At 44.3% G+C, this 21769-nt stretch overlaps 1 protein-coding gene across 1 annotated transcript in view; it reads right to left on the bottom strand.

The window, feature by feature from the left end:
- LOC128384127 (H-2 class II histocompatibility antigen, E-S beta chain-like) overlaps positions 1-21769 on the bottom strand; it is a 167593-nt gene that overhangs the window by 34796 nt on the left and 111028 nt on the right. The gene's annotated exons all lie outside the window — the stretch shown is intronic.

Here is a 21769-nt window from a genome sequence, read left to right as displayed (position 1 = left end):
CATATCTTAAAGAACTGATAGTACCTTATGAACCTACTAGAACACTGTGCTCCCAGCTCATAGAACCTTATGAACCTACTAGAACACTGCGCTCCCAGCATGCAGGTCTACTTGTGGTTCCTAGTATCTCTAAAAGTAGAACAGGAGGCAGAGCCTTCAGCTATCAGGCTCCTCTTCTGTGGAACCATCTTCCACATTTGGTCCGGGGGGCAGACACCCTCCCTACATTTAAGAGTAGGCTTAAAACTTTCCTTTTTGATAAAGCTTATAGTTAGGGCTCTTAGAGATCTTAACTTATGCTGCTATAGGCTTAGATTGCCGGGGGACTCCCATGATGCACTGAGCTCCTCTCTCCTCCTCCCTCTCTCTCTCTATCCATCCATCTATATCCATTAACATTCATGTACACTACACACTAATACATTCAATAATTAAGTTGTCTGTGCTTTCTGGTCTCACAGGTAATCTGGGCCTGTAGACATCCGGATGACAGATTCCAGTCCTGGACCTTCTCGCTTCATTGTTGATTTTCAATGTGCTTCTCTTCTCTATCCTTCCTCTCTCTCCTCTATCCTTCCTTTCTCTCCTCTCTACCCCAACCGGTCGAGGCAGATGGCCGCCCACTTCTGAGTCTGGTTCTGCCTGAGGTTTCTTCCTGTTAAAAGGGAGTTTTTTCTTGCCACTGTTGCTCATGTGGGAATGTTGGGTCTCTTTAAAGTTAAAACCTGAAGAGTTTGGTTTAGAACCTGCTCTATGTGTAAAGTGCCTTGAGATAACTTTGTCATGATTTGGCGCTTTATAAATAAAGATTGATTGATTGAAATGAAACATAAAACTCAACATGTGCAGAAAATATACAATAGATGTAGTTACTTTATATACAGTTAGCTAGTTTATACTACTTTATATACAGTTAACTAGTTTACACATTTCATGTGTGTTTCAGCTTACGCATGGTGTTGTGCATTGTATGTGTTTGTGGCAGATTTTGATGCCTTGATGACAGAGGTAGGGGGCTCCCATTTAAATCACTGTGGTTCAATGACAGCCATTTTTACAGTCATAATGGAAGAGAGTGTTCCATCCAGAGCCAAACTGTTCCTTACTTTGGTTTTGTTTAACCCTACCATGGAGAACACCCTCTCTGCATCAGCATTTTAGTGTGGGAGTGTCATCACCAGTTTGGCAACCTTAGACAGCCTCTCTAATCTGCTCATTCCAGTCACCTTTGAAAACATAAACCAAGGAGGCCTGATTACTCTCCTAAATTACTTTCCAGTTATTAAGTTCATCAAGTGAATGTGTATGTCAATGTATGTCAAAGGGTGCAGAATATTTCTTACCCTATTCTTCAGTGATGACATATTATCCCAGAAAGCCTCAGTGTCAAATGTGGTTGGGTCTTGGGGCATAGGGATGTCCAGCAGTTGATATTCGAGGAACTCCTCGCTGAGCTCATCATGCTCTTGCGGTCCATGGTATGGAAGCAGTTCAACAAACCTAAAGGACACCACAATGTGCACTGAACTGATTAAGATACAGTGGGAAAAGGTGTCATTCAGATGTTATCATCACGATTCAATTTGTGAAACCCTTACCTTTCAACAAAATATAAGACATCTTCCACTCTGCACTCTGTCCTCTGCTGGACATCAACTAATCTGGCATGTCTTAAGGGAGTCTCTCTATGGGGTAGTTTCTCCATGGCATATTCCACAGCCCGAACTAGAAATGCCAGTTCTGCCTGCTGGAACTTCTCTGCTTGCTGTGGTGTAACATCTCCCGCATCAAGAAGCCTGTTGAGCGTAGCTCGGGTAGTAAAGCCAATACTCAGCCTTTCTCCTATCAGGGAGATGAAGTGAATTAAACACTTCAACCATAAGAAAAGGTAAATTCACAATAATAGTTTTCTAGCATCTGGCATGCAAAGTTAACTTGAAAAGACATAATTTATTCCATTTTAGAGCCTGAATATCACTTTAACTTTTAACCTGTGAGCCTAAATGAGCAGTAGACACTGTATGTGTATCCGTTTAAGAAACAGAAGTTCCACCTGGCAGTTGGTTTGATGGGTCTTTGTACTGGATTTCATGTACACCTAGGCTCTGCAGTGCTCTTGGCTGGAGAAACTTGGCGCACAACTTGCGGATGGACTTTGTCATCTGCAATGTTATTTAAAAAAGATTATCAAATTATATTCAAAGAAAGAGGCATTGGCAGCAGCATAGCTCAACTAGTGCAATAAAACCCCCACACACACATCTGTGTGTCAAATAAGTGCAATAGAGCATTGTGTAATCCATCTAGCACTATACAAACAAGTGCAATAGGGCAATGTGCAATAAAATCTGTTCTTTAATATGAGCAACATGCAATGACACTAGCACTTTAATACTGTGGCACCTACGCACTTTTAGCATTCAAACACTTTAGAACTCCTACACTTTAAAACTTTACATAAAACGTTGTCGTCTGTCTTGGTTACTGTACAGTTTTTGCTCTCTCTACTTGTTGTTGTGTTGATTTTGTGAGGTTGGCATCAACTCACTGCATGCACTAAAGATGGAAACTGTTTTAAATAAATAAATTCCATTTCCAATTTTACCTCATGTAAAAGAAAGATTGAGGACTTCTGTCTCTGGAGGAGGAGGTTTAAGGTGGAGAAGACTGGCAATGTTGGCTGATAGAAGAGGAGGTACACCTCTGTTAGTGGGTCAGAGAATGCAGCCTTCTGACACTTGGATGTTTTTCATCTGTGCATTAAAAAAAACACTGGCTGTGCAGATATTTACATTTCAGTCTCAGTCTCTTGTAAAAATCTTATATTTGTGTCAATTAAACATGAAGCCTACTTGATGACTTGAAGTAGCTGGTGAGTGGCTCATACTGCTGCAGAATGCGAGTCAAACACTTCTCCAGGCTCAGCCATCGAATGTGTTGAAGGATTTCCATGTACTCACTTCCATGCAACTCACAACATTCTGTGACAAGAATGTAACATCTTAACTTTCAGTCTAATAAAAGTATTCTGCATTTCATTTTTACTTCACTTGTGCTGGTTAATCACAAACCTGACAGATAACCCTTGCGGTTGGTGCTACCCTTAAACCAGAATCCAACATCGACAGTCAGATCCTCTGGATCGAATCCAGCCACCTGCAATGCATGACGTCTTATAATCACATTACATTTTAGTTGGATTCATTACACCACAGCATAATAAACTATTAGGCTAAACAGATCATTGAAAGCATGATCTCAAACTTACTTCAATAAACCTCTGCCCAGCACGTTTAGCGGTATTGTGAATGACATGGCAGGGGCACCCATGGACATACAAACTGGGATTTTCATTCATAATGCGGGAAGCTATGGAATTCCTTACTCCTGTATTCACAGGTGCATTGTCAGTTGACAGACTGACACAATTTCCCCAAGGTATGGCGTCTTTTTGCAAGACATCGTTCACTTTTTGGAAGATTACTTCAGCTGTGCCACAGCTGCGCCCACTTGTGGTGCACATATCTAAGAATCTATGGACAACTTTTCCACTGTCAAACATTCACACAGTGAGTGGGTTCATCTTTTCATGCCCTGCAATGATAAGATACATGTTTTACATTAATTACATACCACTGAAATGCTTTGTGAAGAAATGGGTGCTTGAAAGTTTGGGAAATAGGGGTGGGGAAGTATACACAAGTAACCAGTTAGCAAATCATAACTGTAAAATTATATGATATTTCCAATTGAAAATTTACTGTTTAAAGGGTGATAATGCTGCCTGAAAAAAGTCGTTACACGTAATAGCATCAGGTGATCATCAGTGTGCACTGTTCAGTCATAAACTCACTCCAAATGACTTAACTCTGTAGCCAGCATCCCTCAGGTTTATTAGCAGATATTGCACAGCTCCTATGTGAAGTTTTATATTTTGTATTCCAATTTTGCTTTGAATAATCTAATAAACATATGTCTGGTTGGGAGGTGTTTGAAAACATAGTGGAAAACAAAAATATATACAGTAGCTGTCAAATAATACCTGTATCATTTGACCCATCAGTGATCAAGGTGAACAGATTGTCTCTCATCTTCATTACCAAGTCATTCCTATAGTAAGGTGCCACTGCTTCATTTATTATGCACACTGTTTTTGTGCTGGCACATTTGAAATTCTGTGCAGTGGTGGAATCTCTGAAGCATTCTCTCAACAACGGGCTGAAATGGTCAGACACGGCAAAGGGAACGTTATGCTGCACCATTGCCACAGCCACTTTTATCTCAGCTCTCCTTGTCTGCAACAGAAAAGGATTAATTAATTTTCTCTAATCTTTGATTTTTGCTGAAATATTGGATCATTTGAACATTTATTGAAATGAAAGCATGTGAGAAGTTTAGAGGGAAAAATCAGTATTTGGTGGAGCTGTTGCTGACTGGTTTCATCTTTAACAATGTGTTGTATTTTAAAAGCTTGTTATATTATCCATTGTGCCAAATCTGCATCTGAAAAGTAACTAAAGCTGTTAAATAAATGTAGAAAGTAGCATCACATGGAAATACTACAGTAAAGTACTAGTACCTCAAACTGTACTACAGTAAAGTACTAGTACCTCTAACTGTACTACAGTAAAGTACTAGTACCTCTAACTGTACTACAGTAAATGTCTCTTTATAAAGTTTTACATCATTAAAGCTGCTGAAGGAAATATTTTAGTCGTAGATTAAAATGTAGATAAAATAAATAATGACTTATAAAAACAGTAATTGTATTTTTATGGGTTTCATTTCCTGTGTCATGGTGGTAGAATAACTGGTTCATGTGTTGGTGACAGTTTGGTTTGAACATGAAACAGAAACAATCAAACATCATGTTTCTTCTTCTCTGTCGTCTCTTCAGTCTGAGTCCAGTTTGGTGAACTGGGACTCTTTGTTTTCACCATCAAACCAGTCTGACCACATGATGCCTTCAGGCGTCTGTGTGACAGTGGGAGTTTCCATTCTTCTCCTCTGACTCTGACCATCAGCTGGAACTCAGTTCACGTGAAGACGCTCAGATTTCCTGCAGCTCCTGAACGCAGCAGCAACGTCTGTGGAAAGTCCCGACTCGTTATCTTCACTTCCTGCTCAGTCAGCAGCCAATCACCTGGAGCAGCGTCCTGCTGGTTCATCACAGCTTCAATGAGGCGACCTCTGACCTCTGCAGAGTCTTCATCTTCATCATCATCAACGCTCACTGATCATTAACGTTCAGTTCCCAGTGCTCCCAGTGTTCCCAGTGCTCCCAGTGCTCCCATATGAGTCTCTCTGTTGTCATTCCTCCTGTTCATACTGAGTATATAAAGTGTTCAGTGATGGAGGATGTATTCAGTCATTTAAAGTCTCTGATCAGCTTCTATTGAGCTTCATCAGTGTGAGTTAGTCATATCAGTGATATCTGACACATTTACAGTGTTTTTAGCATCAGATTCCCTCTTAGTGTTTCCTGTTTCTCTGTGGTGGAAGTATAGTAACAAAAAGACTTTGATACTAAAAACACTGTAACGCTGAAACATAGAAGATGAAGATTTGACTCATTCAGACTCTGAAGCTTCATATTAGCTTCACATCAACTTTTAAATCCATGTTTCCACAGAAGGAGGACTGTGGGTTTAGTCCTCCATCACTTCCTGTAAACATGATGAAGGATCTAATGCTCAGTATGAACAGGAGGAATCATTACACACACACACACACACAGCTGTGAAAGAAAATGTTCAACATGTGACTGAATGACACCTGACCACCTGCTCACCTGTTCACCTGTGTTGGGGCCTTTACTGTGGAAACTGAGCCCATGGTTTTCTTTGCCTGCTGAGAGAGAGAAGCTTGTAAAAGACAATTCATTTGAGTGACCTGAACCGTCAACAAAGGAAACCCATCAAGGGGGGGCAGGCAGCGCCCCTTCCCCCCGGCCTGCACTGGTCTGGGCTCAAATCAAGCTGAACTCAGGATCCCATAATTCCCTTTGGATTCTCATCCCTCATTGGCTGTGAGGAGCCTGACGTCGCTTCAACCTGCCGACGACAAGCGAGTTTACAGAAGCGTTAAACACACCAGGAGAGACTACTGTCCCTCTGCCGAAGCAGCTGACTGATAAAGGTAGTACGCCTGTTTCCATTTTTATCCAGAGGAAACGAGCCTGTTCTTGTGTGACGAGACTCCTTTGTGTAGTCCTCCATCTTGAACCCCCACGCTCCTGAACTGAACATTGGTTAACTTGTTAATTGATAGTTTGTTAATAAATAGTTTTTAGATTTAAAGAGAAGTGTTTTGTGATTATTGTGTATATGTTATTATGATCAAAATAGTCAGTCTTCACTTTTCACATTGTTTTTTTTGATTGAGGCTAATTTAAGTTTGGTTATTGTTCCCGGTTTCCAGGTGGTGCCCCAAATTAATTATTAGAACTGATTATTCCTTCATTTCTTATTAATATGATAATTAGACTATAAGTTTGTAAATAGTAAAGTAATTCCAGTTTTTCCTGCTGCTTCAGAGGTTTTTTTTTCACCATGAACAGAATACAATTCTCTGAATAAACAATGAATTGTTACATAATATATTGTGGTCATATTAATAACATTCATATAATAATAATAATAATAATAATAATAATAATAATAATATGATAATAATCATTTATTTTTTGTTTCTGTCCTGCTGAGGTGAAAATTATAATATTCTATAAAAAGATGTCAGCTCAATGATCCTGAATTAATTTTAATTAATAATATGGTCTAATGTTATTAAGACATCAGACTACAGTCTCTGTCTCCATCTGCTGGTGAAATGCTGCTACTGCAACTAATAATACATTTTATCCACTCAGTCTCTGTCTCCATCTGCTGGTGAAATGCTGCTACTGCAACTAATATTAATACATTTTATCCACTGACGGTCTCTGTCTCCATCTGCTGGTGAAATGCTGCTACTGCAACTAATATTAATACATTATATTCACTCACAGTCTCTATCTCCATCTGCTGGTGAAATGCTGCTACTGCAACTAATGTTAATACATTTTATTTACTCACAGTCTCTGTCTCCATCTGTTGGTGAAATGCTGCTACTGCAACTAATGTTAATACATTTTATTCACTTACAGTCTCTGCCTCCATCTGCTGGTGAAATGCTGCTACTGCAACTGATATTAATACATTTTATTCATTCACAGTCTCTGCCTCCATCTGCTGGTGAAATGCTGCTACTGCAACTAATAATACATTTAATTCACTCAGTCTCCATCTGCTGGTGAAATGCTGCTACTGCAACTAATAATACATTTAATTCACTCAGTCTCCATCTGCTGGTGAAATGCTGCTACTGCAACTAATGTTAATACATTTTATTCACTTACAGTCTCTGCCTCCATCTGCTGGTGAAATGCTGCTACTGCAACTAATATTAATATATTTTATTCACTTACAGTCTCTGCCTCCATCTGCTGGTGAAATGCTGCTACTGCAACTAATATTAATATATTTTATTCACTCACAGTCTCTGTCTCCATCTGCTGGTGAAACGCTGCTACTGCAACTAATATTAATACATTTTATTCTTGTTTAACAGTAAAACTAAACACTACACACTTGATTGATGACTTATTGATTCATGATCAATATTCAGAGAACAGAATATTAAATATAAAACTGATAAAAACACAGGATGTCTCCAACTGAGGCAAAACCAACAAACATTAAACTTACAGATGAAACAATAAATACAAACTGATCAGAAAACACTAATAATACAAACACTTTGACTGACTGAATAATTGATTGATTGACTGATTGACTGATTGTGCCCAGTAAGTCGTTAAAGCAGAGGAGACTGACAGCGCCCCCTGGTGGGCAGCTGAATAACAGCAACCTCCCGTGACTGCAGCTCTGCATCCTCACATCTGTACTTGACTGTAAGTTCATGAGTTAACGAGACAACGAGACCTGCCACTAATACACATTAAAGTGTCTTTAATTAGGACCAGAGAATAAGAAGACCCACCTCTTTTTTATTCTTATTGAATTGATCATTATTAGTACTTCCAGAAGCTCTATTATCACAGTTATTACAGCGATCACAGATACATGGATATTTAACTTCAATATACTTTCTACTTTCATATGAACAAATGCTGGTATGAGAATGTTTACTTAATGTGAGAAACTTACATTGATGTTATTTTTACATTATGATGATAATCAATTATCTATCATAGAATAAATACAGTGTTTGTGAGGTAAGGATTCAGGCTAGCTCGTTTTGGGTTATACAGCAGACAAGATGCAGTGTCGGTCAGGACACAGGAATGATTACAAGATATGACTTCTTTGCCAGCAGGTCAGGTGACTGGTGATTTATTGCAAACACTCAGTGTTGTCAGTTTCTGAAATAATAATAATAAACCACACTGTCACCATAATCTCCATAATAATAAAGCTGTTTACACAAACAGAAAAATATACGCGTCTTTCCTTTACATGTGCAAAATAATAATGGCATAAATAAACCAACAGAAATGCATATTAACCACTCTAATATGTTAGCTGGGTCATAGCTCCATCTACTGGCCAAACCGGGTATAAATAAACAATAGCACATGGCGCACATGCCAGCCCCTCGCAGCTGAGTAATTAACGACCCAAACTACAGACTGTTAGCTCACTGACCATTCAAAACACTCCCAGACATCAGCATTCACATTATATTCATAAACAATGTTAGACAACGGACCTCCGTTACCAATTGGCGGCGACACACACGAGAGTTAGCTAGGTGCTCCGCAATAAACACAATATACTGTAGGGACGATACTCACTTTATGCATCCACTTAACACTCGGAGTGGACAATAAAAACACTCTCCAACATAAAACAACCGTAGTTTCAGGCGGAATATACTAAAAGTCCCCACAGGTGTATCAAGGTGCAAAAAAGGAGAAAAGGAGAAAAAAAGTCTGTAACTCAACTTCTGGCTGTGCGGCTCACTGCTCTACTGGGGGTGATTGCGTCACTTCCCTAAAATGCGCCTTCAAATTAAGAGCCTTTAATACATACAGTAATAATGTTTTATGCTTGATCATATTAATTCTTTTCAGGTTTTAATGAATCAAGCTGATGTCATATTAATGCCAGAATAATGAATCCTGTGTTCTGTGTTAGTATGTTATAGTATGCTTTTCATAATCAGGATTAAACACTGAATGATGATGATGAAAAGTTTTGTGGTAAAAAACTGGAAACTGAGCTGTGATGAATCTGATTGGCTGACACACAAGCTCTCCTCAGGGAGAAATCTAGGAGATAATCTATCCATCTATCCATCTATCTATCTATCTATCTATCTATCTGTCTGTCTGTCTGTCTGTCTGTCTGTCTGTCTGTCTATCTATCTATCTATCTATCTATCTATCTATCTATCTATCTATCCATCCATCCATCCATCCATCCATCCATCCATCCATCTATCTATCTATCTATCTATCTATCTATCTATCTATCTATCTATCTATCTATCTATCTATCTATCTATCTATCTATCTATCTATCTATCCATCCATCTGTAGTAGTATGGTATGCCACCACTGTAGAAGACAGGTGGACCTGCTACCTGGCACCCTATCCGGCTCGTTGACCAATCAGTGCATGGGGCGAAGGGATAAAAGGAGGCTGTGCCCCTCCCTCGGTCTCTCACTTCCTGGCTCGAAGGCCCGCCCGCTTCCTGGCCGCACGTTACCTTCTCCGCTCCCGTCGCGGTGGACCCTTTTGGTCAAGGTGTTTGCTGTCCTGCTGCAGTTGGTATGGATGACTTAACACATAGGCATAAACACTGTAGGTACTGCTCTGGCCATAACCTGTTAGCCTAGGAGTTAAATTGGATCTTTGTTCATTTTCTTAGCAGACCCTGAACGCATCACCAGCCAAATAGTAGAGGCTCTGCTTGTTGCTCCTCTGAGCAGACCCTCCTCGCTCTTCCCTTCTGGTGGACGCTCGCTGGTCGGGACCGGCTGAACTCTCCGGACGCTTTAAGTTAAGTACAGGAACACTGCTGCTTCGCCGAACCTTTTCTGTGTGTGTGGCGGCTGCTTTGCCCGGGATCCTCCGGTTTGGCCGCGCTGCGGCGGACTGTCGCTGGCTGTGCTTGAGGCTCCTGCCCCCTTTGGCTGCTGCATGCCGCTTCGCTGCTACCTGTTCTGTTTAACTGCCTCCTGCAAGCAATTGCTTTCCACACTGTAACGGATGGTCGCTGGCTGCGCTTGACGCTTCTGCCTCCCTTTGCTGCTGCATGCCGCTTTGCTGCCACCTGCGCTGCTGACTGTCTCTCGCTAGTAGCGGCTCGGCCCCTGGGTTTCCGGGGACCGGTTTCTCTCTCCATAACCAGCGTTAGTGGCGCCGGTCTTATCGGCCGTGTGCGCTGGGTGTGGATGTGTGGACTAGGACAGTTTGAATGGTTATACCTGGTTTCTGGCTGTGTGGGTGAGCGTATGAGTGTATGTGTGTGGGGGGTTTAGCGGGGTCAAACAATCTTAATTGTCTCCTTGTATTTTTCTTTATTTTGAATTTATTGGTTGATTTTCCTTACTTTTCCTCATCATGAGATAGCTAATGTTAAATTGTTAATTAAATAGCTCTGGCCAGAGACTTTTGTTTGTTTTCTATTTTCTTTGCTCTTTTTGTTTTGGTTCTTTTAAAGTAAAAAGTTTGTTAATTGAATATTAATTAATTGAACAATTCTTTTTGTCTGATTTCTGTGGAGTTCTAGTCTTAGGTTGTGCAGTTATATCTTTATTTCTTTGGTTGCTTTATTTTGATGCCTATATTTTATCTATTTTGTATTATTGTGTAGTTTGATTGTGTGTTTTACAAGTGACTAATTGTGCTTCTTTCTCCTTCCCCTCTAGTTACTGAGAGCCAGCGGTGGTGGTGGTGGTGGTGTCCCGGGTGTCGGTTTCCCCTCTGTGTGCTGTGATTTTGTGTGCTGTGATCCTGGGTGTAGGTTTTCTTATTATTGCACTTCACCATTTTTCTTGTGTGTCACGTACGAGTGGGGTGTTCATTTTTTGGATCCCCTTTTTCCCCCTGATACCCCATACCCCCGCTTGGCCTCAGTTGCTTAAGAAGGATTAGCAAGTTAGTTTATTTGAATTGTATTTTAATGAGTACTATGTTTGTTAAATAAATTAATTGATTGTGAAACTTGTGAACCGCGTCTCTTGCCCTCACTTAGTGTAACGTCCCTGTGTGCCTTCGTTATCACTATTTAGAACTCCCTGGGTGAAATTCCCAGGGTGGCGTTGTCGGTCCTCATTCCATGTTAATCAATTTGGATTTTTGAGTAAGAAGCAGAGTTCTCCCTCGTATCGCCACAACTAAATAGCTCTGGCCAGAGACTTTTGTTTGTTTTCTATTTTCTTTGCTCTTTTTGTTTTGGTTCTTTTAAAGTAAAAAGTTTGTTAATTGAATATTAATTAATTGAACAATTCTTTTTGTCTGATTTCTGTGGAGTTCTAGTCTTAGGTTGTGCAGTTATATCTTTATTTCTTTGGTTGCTTTATTTTGATGCCTATATTTTATCTATTTTGTATTGTGTAGTTTGATTGTGTGTTTTACAAGTGACTAATTGTGCTTCTTTCTCCTTCCCCTCTAGTTACTGAGAGCCAGCGGTGGTGGTGGTGGTGGTGTCCCGGGTGTCGGTTTCCCCTCTGTGTGCTGTGATTTTGTGTGCTGTGATCCTGGGTGTAGGTTTTCTTATTATTGCACTTCACCATTTTTCTTGTGTGTCACGTACGAGTGGGGTGTTCATTTTTTGGATTCCCTTTTTCCCCCTGATACCCCATACCCCCGCTTGGCCTCAGTTGCTTAAGAAGGATTAGCAAGTTAGTTTATTTGAATTGTATTTTAATGAGTACTATGTTTGTTAAATAAATTAATTGATTGTGAAACTTGTGAACCGCGTCTCTTGCCCTCACTTAGTGTAACGTCCCTGTGTGCCTTCGTTATCACTATTTAGAACTCCCTGGGTGAAATTCCCAGGGTGGCGTTGTCGGTCCTCATTCCATGTTAATCAATTTGGATTTTTGAGTAAGAAGCAGAGTTCTCCCTCGTATCGCCACAACTTGGCGTTGTCGGCAGGATCAACTCAGTGAGGGCAGAGACGTGTGTTTGTAGGTTTTGTCTTTTATCTTTTGGATTTCCTGATCATCAAACAGTTGCAGGTGGTGAGTGTATTGAGTTTTGAGGCGAAGCAGCAGTGGGTTTTCCTGTTTATAGCAGTAACATTAGCGTCCGTGGTTTGTTGGTAACAGTAAAGTAATGGAGGAAGAGCTGCGAGAATTGAGGGACCTAGTGGCACAGTTGAGGGCGGAGAATGACGGATTGCGGCAGGAGCAGGCTGCGGCCATGCCTGGTCCTAGTGCCGCAACTCCCATTCCCGCCAATCCTCCCCCAGCCCCGTCCACTACTAGCGCTCCTGTAACAGAGAGGCTGATCTTGGTTCCCCGAGATAGGAAATGTCCAGTGTTTAGGGGTAGGTCAGGCCTGGGGCTAGAAGATTGGATTGAAGAAGTTCAGGCTTGCATGAGGGTTCGCCACCTGTCCACTTCTGATCAGGCGTTCTTCCTTTTTGACCATTTAGAGGGAGAGGCACGCGAAGAGATAAAATATCGTTCTAGCGCGGAAAGAAGTGATCCAGCTAGAATTATTGCTGTTCTGCGAGAGTTGTATGGCTCTTCGGATTCCTACGTTGCCTTACAGGAAGCGTTTTTTTCGAGACGGCAACAAGAAGGGGAGTCACTTCAGGAGTTCTCCCTCGCGCTGATGAGTTTGATGGCCTCGGTGAAACAACGTGCTCCGAGTGAGATGTCAAATGCAGACGTTCTGTTGCGTGATCAGTTTGTCGAAAACGTTATTGACGGTTCCCTCCGCCGACAATTAAAACAACTTATACGCAGGCAGCCTGTCGTCTCTCTGATTGAAGTAAGGGCAGAAGCCATTAGGTGGGAGCGGGAGGGGTTGCCAGGAGGTGCGCGGGGCCGGAGCCACTCAGTTCCTTCAGTGCTGGGTTTACAGTACGGTGTTCAGGGTACCCCTCCGGTGGCTAGTTCAACCCAGCCTTCTGAGCTGCATGAGGTGAGAGAGATGTTGAAGCTCCAACAGGAGCAGTTGAACCGACTCACTGAAACCATTGCCCAGCTGCAGCCTAGTCAGCAGCGTACCCATCCCCCTTACCGTGGTCCTATTATCTGTAGGCGGTGCCAGCAACCTGGCCATTTTGCAAGGGAGTGTGAGGAGGTGCGTGGCCCTCCCCGTCCTCGAACTTCAGCTTTCCCTCGGCCAGGCTTGCAACGCGAGCCAGCTCAGCATCCGGGAAACTAATACCCGCCGAACTGCGGAGCCAAAGTTCGGGGGGGGCAACCACTGGCTCACCAGTTAATTTAGGGGACGGTGATGATGCAGAGTTAGTTTCTACTTGTCCACATGTGGACGTAGTCATGGGGGGAGTAATGGTTCCTTGCTTAGTGGACACTGGGTCTATGGTGTCCACTGTCACAGAGACCTTTTTCCGTCAGCACTTTGAGGCTTGGGGCCAAGAGAAGCTTCGCTCCTGCCATTGGCTGCAGCTTCGAGCAGCCAATGGTTTGCCTATTCCCTATCTTGGCTATTTGGAGCTTGAAGTTGAGCTCTGTGACCGGTCGTTGCCCAGATGTGGGGTACTGGTGGTTAAGGACCCTCCGGGGGAGGCATCTCCTCAGGCCCCTGGAATTTTGGGGATGAACATCCTACGAAGATGTTACAGTATGCTCTTTGGGCAACATGGTCTTGCCCTGTTTGATCTGTCGACAGTTACTGGCGCACCAAAATCTGTGGTGCAGGCATTGCAGAAATGCCATCAGGTGACTTTGGACCCTCCTTTGGAAGCTGGTGGTAAGGTCAAGGTGCGTGGCAAGAAGGCTTGCCGCATCCCTGGCGGCACCATGAAATTCGTTTCTGCCACATGTTCTGCACAGTACTCTGGCACCACTGTGCTCTTTGAACCTTTGGAACGGGGCCTTCCTGCTGGACTGCTAGCCTCTCCAGCGCTGGTTCAAGTCGAGAGGGGTACTGCTTACATCTCTATTGTGAATGTGGGTTCTTCTGATGTCCTGCTTTACCCACGAACAGTAGTAGGTGTGTTGAGTGAGGTCCGTGTGGTGAGTTTGCCCTCTGGGGTTAACGAGGTCCCATCTCATGTGGCTACCATGGCATCCCAGGTTGTGCTCCCTACGCTGTCGGCCCAGATAGGCGGGGTTGATCTGTCTGTTTTGTCAGGTGAGGAGCAGAAGGAAGCACAAGCTCTTCTTTTGAAATATTCTTCTGTCTTTTCTGCGCATGATGGTGACTTGGGATGCACGGACTTGATTGCTCATGAAATTCCTTTGTTGGACGACACTCCCATACGCCAGCGCTATAGGCGGATTCCACCATCGGAATATGAGGTGGTCAAAGAGCATATCAACCAGCTGCTTAGTGCCCAGGTCATTAGGGAAAGCAGCAGTCCTTTCGCATCACCTATCGTGCTGGTTAAGAAGAAGGATGGGAGTCTGCGCTTGTGCGTGGACTACCGGCTACTTAACAGCAAAACCAGGAAGGACGCGTTTCCCCTTCCCCGTATTGAGGAGTCATTGGATGCGCTGACAGGAGCCCGCTGGTTCTCCACCATGGATTTAGCCAGCGGGTATAATCAGGTTCCGGTTGCTGATGTCGACCGACCTAAGACCGCCTTTTGCACTCCCTTCGGTCTTTTCGAGTGGAATCGCATGCCCTTTGGGCTATGCAATGCGCCTAGCACCTTCCAGCGGCTCATGCAAAGGATTTTTGGAGACCAACAATGTCAGTCCTTGCTTTTATATCTGGACGACATTGTGGTCTTCTCTTCCACTTTCCACCAACACTTAGAGCGGCTGGAGGTGGTGCTGCAGCGGTTACAACAAGAGGGCCTGAAGGCAAAGCTGTCAAAATGTGCATTTTTCCAGCAAGAGGTGCGGTACTTAGGGCATGTCATTTCTGCCCATGGCGTTTCCACTGACCCAAGCAAAGTGTCGGTGGTGGCCAACTGGCAACCTCCCACTACCATCTTGGAGCTGCGGTCCTTTCTTGGATTCGCTAGCTATTATCGTCGCTTTGTGGAGGGTTTCGCCAAGTTGGCTGCCCCTCTACATCGCCTTGTGGCAGAGCTAGGGGGATCAAAGTCCAAGCGCTCCGAGCATCGGGTTTCAGAAAAATGGACGGTGGCACATCAGCAGGGTTTTGAGGCCTTAAAGTCCAAGCTCACTACCGCTCCTGTGCTGGCGTATGCCGACTTCTCCTTACCCTTTATTCTGGAGGTGGATGCAAGTCATGGGGGCTTGGGCGCTGTACTCTCCCAAGAGCAGGAAGGGAAAGTTAGGCCCATAGCGTTTGCAAGCCGAGGTTTGAGACCGACGGAGCGCAACCCAGCCAATTATAGTTCCATGAAGCTAGAGTTTCTGGGGCTAAAATGGGCTATGACGGAGAAATTCCGTGAATATTTGTTGGGCCACAAATGCATTGTCTTCACAGACAACAACCCTCTCAGCCATTTGTCCTCGGCTAAACTTGGTGCCCTGGAGCAACGTTGGGCAGCCCAACTTGCAGTCTTCGATTTCGAGATACGTTACCGCCCCGGCAAGAGTAACGCAAACGCAGATGCTTTGTCTCGTCTTCATCCACCATGCGTGGTAGACCTTGAAACGATAGTCTCCGGTACACCACTCCCACAACCCTTGAAGCACGCTCTACAAGCTCGAGGCCCTGATGCCTGTCAGGCTGCCGTCATGGCCCTGCCTCACCATCAGTCTGCTGATATTGGTGCATTGCAGCAGGCTGACCTAGTGATGTCGGAGGTTTTAGCATTCTGGCGGCAGAAGCGATACCCTAGCCGTGAGGAACGCAAACAGTTATCCCAGCTAGCTCTGGCGCTCCTCAAACAGTGGGATCGGCTGACTGAACAGGCTGGGGTGGTATACAGGCATGTCTCGCGCTCTGATGGTGGAGAAACAACTCTCCAGGTATTGTTGCCGGCTGCCCTGAAAGAGCGAGTCCTCACTGAGGTACACCAAAACCATGGTCACCAAGGGGTGGATAGGACCTTGGAATTGCTTAGGCAACGGTGTTATTGGCCGGGGATGTCCTCCGATGTGAGACGCTGGTGTCAAACCTGCGAGAGGTGCCAAGTGGCCAAGGATTCTAGGCCTTTGGCCCGTACTTTCCTGGGGCATTTGCTAGCTTCAGAGCCGAATGAAATTTTGGCTATCGACTACACTCTGCTTGAACCAACCCATAATGGGCTTGAGAGCGTACTTGTGTTGACGGACATTTTCAGCAAATACACCCTTGCTGTTCCCACCCGTGATCAACGAGCCTCCACTGTGGCTCAAGTGCTAGTCACCGAGTGGTTTTCACGGTTCGGTGTCCCAGCGCGGATCCATTCCGACCAGGGTCGAAATTTTGAAAGTACACTTATTCAGCAGTTATGTGGACTTTATGGGATTGAAAAGTCCCGAACCACCCCGTACCATCCTGCTGGGAATGGGCAGTGTGAACGGTTTAACCGCACCCTACATGATCTGCTGCGCACTCTGCCAGTATCACGAAAGCGAGACTGGCACTCTTGTCTACCACAGGTACTGTTTGCCTATAACACCACCCCCCATCAATCCACTGGCGAATCTCCATTCTTTCTCATGTTTGGTCGTGAGGCCAGGCTTCCAGTTGATTTTTTGTTGGGGAGAGTTCAGGATCCGGTTGGTGGCACGGTAAACGACTGGGTTCAGGAGCACCAAACCCGGTTGCACCTGGCTTTTGAAGGTGCACGAGATCGGCTAAAGGTTGCAGCACAGCGACGGAAGCGAAACCACGACCAGGTGGTTCGGACTGAGCCCCTGGTCGAGGGCCAGTTGGTGCTGTTAAGGGATTTTGGTGGGAGAGGTCGTCACAAGATACATGATAAGTGGAACTCAGTGGTGCATAAGGTGATTAAAGCTCCCCCTGGAGAGGGTCCGGTGTACACCGTTGCACCAGTTGATGACCATGCTAAGGTCAAACGGGTGCATCGTACCTTGTTGAAAGCTGTTGCCGGGATTTCTTCTCCAGGTGGCTCTTCTGCTTCTCTTTCCAGTCTGCCTGGTCAGCCAGTAATGAACGATGAGTCATCGGATGATGATTGGGTGGCTTTGATAAGGGAAGCTTCTCCCTTACCAGCTGATCCGGCCACAGGGGAATTCGCACCCGCCCCTGTGTTGGCACCGCCCACCGCTGTACCGGTACCTTTGCCCTCTCGTCCCTCTGTACCTCTGGCCATTACACCCCCAGAAAGTGATACAACTGCTGGCCACCGGACAGAACGACCAAGGTTGGCACTTCCTGCCAACAGGATGACACCCCAAGCCTCTACTCATTCCCCCCCCTTAGCAGTTTCTCCCTCAGGGAGCAATGATACTGCAATGCGGCGGACGGCCCGAGCGACAGCTGGCCGCCATTCGAACCCCCATCACCTTCCCAGGCCTACCAATGACTTGGTTCAGGCGAGGCCCTCACCCTCGCAGGTAAATGCTGTGTCTGCTTTCTTTAGGCCTTGGCATTAGCTTTTGGATCATTAGAGTACATCATCGGGTCGACGATGAAAATGGAGGGGGTGGATTGTAGTAGTATGGTATGCCACCACTGTAGAAGACAGGTGGACCTGCTACCTGGCACCCTATCCGGCTCGTTGACCAATCAGTGCATGGGGCGAAGGGATAAAAGGAGGCTGTGCCCCTCCCTCGGTCTCTCACTTCCTGGCTCGAAGGCCCGCCCGCTTCCTGGCCGCACGTTACCTTCTCCGCTCCCGTCGCGGTGGACCCTTTTGGTCAAGGTGTTTGCTGTCCTGCTGCAGTTGGTATGGATGACTTAACACATAGGCATAAACACTGTAGGTACTGCTCTGGCCATAACCTGTTAGCCTAGGAGTTAAATTGGATCTTTGTTCATTTTCTTAGCAGACCCTGAACGCATCACCAGCCAAATAGTAGAGGCTCTGCTTGTTGCTCCTCTGAGCAGACCCTCCTCGCTCTTCCCTTCTGGTGGACGCTCGCTGGTCGGGACCGGCTGAACTCTCCGGACGCTTTAAGTTAAGTACAGGAACACTGCTGCTTCGCCGAACCTTTTCTGTGTGTGTGGCGGCTGCTTTGCCCGGGATCCTCCGGTTTGGCCGCGCTGCGGCGGACTGTCGCTGGCTGTGCTTGAGGCTCCTGCCCCCTTTGGCTGCTGCATGCCGCTTCGCTGCTACCTGTTCTGTTTAACTGCCTCCTGCAAGCAATTGCTTTCCACACTGTAACGGATGGTCGCTGGCTGCGCTTGACGCTTCTGCCTCCCTTTGCTGCTGCATGCCGCTTTGCTGCCACCTGCGCTGCTGACTGTCTCTCGCTAGTAGCGGCTCGGCCCCTGGGTTTCCGGGGACCGGTTTCTCTCTCCATAACCAGCGTTAGTGGCGCCGGTCTTATCGGCCGTGTGCGCTGGGTGTGGATGTGTGGACTAGGACAGTTTGAATGGTTATACCTGGTTTCTGGCTGTGTGGGTGAGCGTATGAGTGTATGTGTGTGGGGGGTTTAGCGGGGTCAAACAATCTTAATTGTCTCCTTGTATTTTTCTTTATTTTGAATTTATTGGTTGATTTTCCTTACTTTTCCTCATCATGAGATAGCTAATGTTAAATTGTTAATTAAATAGCTCTGGCCAGAGACTTTTGTTTGTTTTCTATTTTCTTTGCTCTTTTTGTTTTGGTTCTTTTAAAGTAAAAAGTTTGTTAATTGAATATTAATTAATTGAACAATTCTTTTTGTCTGATTTCTGTGGAGTTCTAGTCTTAGGTTGTGCAGTTATATCTTTATTTCTTTGGTTGCTTTATTTTGATGCCTATATTTTATCTATTTTGTATTGTGTAGTTTGATTGTGTGTTTTACAAGTGACTAATTGTGCTTCTTTCTCCTTCCCCTCTAGTTACTGAGAGCCAGCGGTGGTGGTGGTGGTGGTGTCCCGGGTGTCGGTTTCCCCTCTGTGTGCTGTGATTTTGTGTGCTGTGATCCTGGGTGTAGGTTTTCTTATTATTGCACTTCACCATTTTTCTTGTGTGTCACGTACGAGTGGGGTGTTCATTTTTTGGATTCCCTTTTTCCCCCTGATACCCCATACCCCCGCTTGGCCTCAGTTGCTTAAGAAGGATTAGCAAGTTAGTTTATTTGAATTGTATTTTAATGAGTACTATGTTTGTTAAATAAATTAATTGATTGTGAAACTTGTGAACCGCGTCTCTTGCCCTCACTTAGTGTAACGTCCCTGTGTGCCTTCGTTATCACTATTTAGAACTCCCTGGGTGAAATTCCCAGGGTGGCGTTGTCGGTCCTCATTCCATGTTAATCAATTTGGATTTTTGAGTAAGAAGCAGAGTTCTCCCTCGTATCGCCACACATCCATCCATCCATCCATCTATCTATCTATCTATCTATCTATCTATCTATCTCTCATTATTCACATTTATTGGTTTGAATCCAGTTTATGTAACTGTTGAACAGACATGAAACATGATAAACATGTTGGTGGAGAGAAATCAATTATTGATCCGATCTGATCGACAAATAATTCATCAGCAACTATTCTGACAATCAAATAATTGTTTTAGTCACACAGAAATTCAGTTTAAAGCTTCTGATTTGAATACTTGATTCGATGCATTCAGGTGAACGTGGGAATTCTCACCTCAGCCATCCAGTTGAAGAAGCTTCTAAAAAGGAAAGGGGGAAAGGTAACACACATGCGTCATCGTCTTCTCTCAGCCTTTGGTGGTTCAGAAGGACAGCTTGTGCCCCGCCTGCGTGTAGCCTGGCGAAAAGAGGAAAAGAGAGAGAGAAGCCTCGCAGCTCTTCTTTTGAAGCGTCGGTGATGTCACCAGGCTTCAGGTATCTCTCAGCCAATGAGGGACGAGAATCCACGGGGGTCACCTGGGTTTGGATTTGGGTTGAATTTGAGCTTTTTGTTTGGGGGAAGGGTCAGCGTTAGGGTTAGGGTCAGGGGTCAGGGTTAGGGTCAGGGGTCAGGGGTTAGGGTCAGGGTCAGGGTCAGGGGTTAGGGTTAGGGTCAATTCTGTGTTTCCTTTGTCTTGAGATGGCAAAGGAAACTCAACTCAGGCTTTACAGGGAAAAAGTGCAGAGGATGGAGGCCCAACATGTTTTTACCGTCACACCTTCTTCACCTCCAGCTCATGGTCTCAATATCCTGATCTCTGCATTCTGTGACCTCAGAGTCCCACTCTCCTCGCAAAACAATGCAGGGTCCCAGCACATCTCTGGAGTTTCTTGACATCATGCTTGACTTTGTCTTATTTCCAGCATTTCTGCCTACAAAAATAACTCAAATCAGATTTCACATCTCATCTCCAGCTTCCTCTTGGTCCACAGGTGCACTAAACATCAGCTGCTTTCACTGCTAGGCCACCTCAACTACACCATTCACATCATTCTCCAATGCCTCCTATCCCATCTCCTTTCCATAGCTGCATCCCTTCCATCCCTCCATGACCACATTGCATTAGATGATGAATGCAGGATTGTAATTAAAACTGTGGCACCAGTTCTTCTCTTCATGGAATGGCTTCTCTGTCTTCTATGATGAACACATCTCCAGACCTGAAGACATCAAACTGTTCACCAACGTGGCTCCTTCCATTGGCTTCAGCAGCTATTACACTGACAGATAGTTCTTGACTTAATGTCTTCCTGAATTCTCATCCCTCACTCCTAAAAATCTAATATGTTACTGTAATCACATTACATCTATCTGTAATGCAGTAATGTAACGTGTTACAGTTTATACATTCAGTAATCACATGACAGTTACTAAACAAACTAATATGATGTGACTTCTATTACTTAAGTTCTTCAGTTATTATGTATAAATTGGGCGGATATAAAAAATGGTCAAAGATGCTTTTCATGTACACTTGTACACACAACTGCCTGACCTCTCATGCTAACACTGAACTATCAATGAAACACTCACAGACCCACAGTGATGTTAAGCTGAATGTATGCAGACCTCAACTAAGCAGCCAGAGCTTGTGCGTTGCTCGTTTGTACAGTGGAATCGGTGTCTTTCAGAAACAAACTCATCAAATAACTGATATTAGTGAACGGACAGCCGCCATCAGACAGGAGAACTTTAGTGAGCTATCTGGACCGGTGTTATACCAGGATGGAAGCGCCATCTAGGCTGTCTGACAAATGATTTCAGAGACTCATCCTCATGAGATTTAACTGCTGCTTTAGTGATAAACATGGCTTGAGTGTGTTTGGCCTGTGAAATACAGTTCATATGCAACCTAATGGTGTGAGGAAGGCCAGTCTCTTAGTCTCTTATTATTTTGAGGCAGTTATTATTTGTACAACATGATGGTATTGTAGTGTATTTTCTGCTATGTATTTCTATGTATTTCTATTATTGTATTTTTAAGCTAAAGTTCTGTCTCTGTGTGTAGGCCTTAAAGTATAGTTTATATAACAGTCAGAGTCTTCATATGGGCCTTAATCTGTGTAAACTTGATATGAACCTTGGTTCATATTAACTATAGTCTGTGGAGGACAGCTGGTACCATCCTGTATAATGGTACCATTCTGTATAATGGTAATTAATATTTAGAGGTTGTCAAA

The sequence above is a fragment of the Scomber japonicus genome, chromosome 22 (genome assembly GCF_027409825.1).
Source record: "Scomber japonicus isolate fScoJap1 chromosome 22, fScoJap1.pri, whole genome shotgun sequence".
Lineage (NCBI taxonomy): Eukaryota > Metazoa > Chordata > Actinopteri > Scombriformes > Scombridae > Scomber > Scomber japonicus.
The sequence above is the reverse complement of the archived record's forward strand: the minus strand, read 5'-3'. Positions and strand labels throughout refer to the sequence as shown.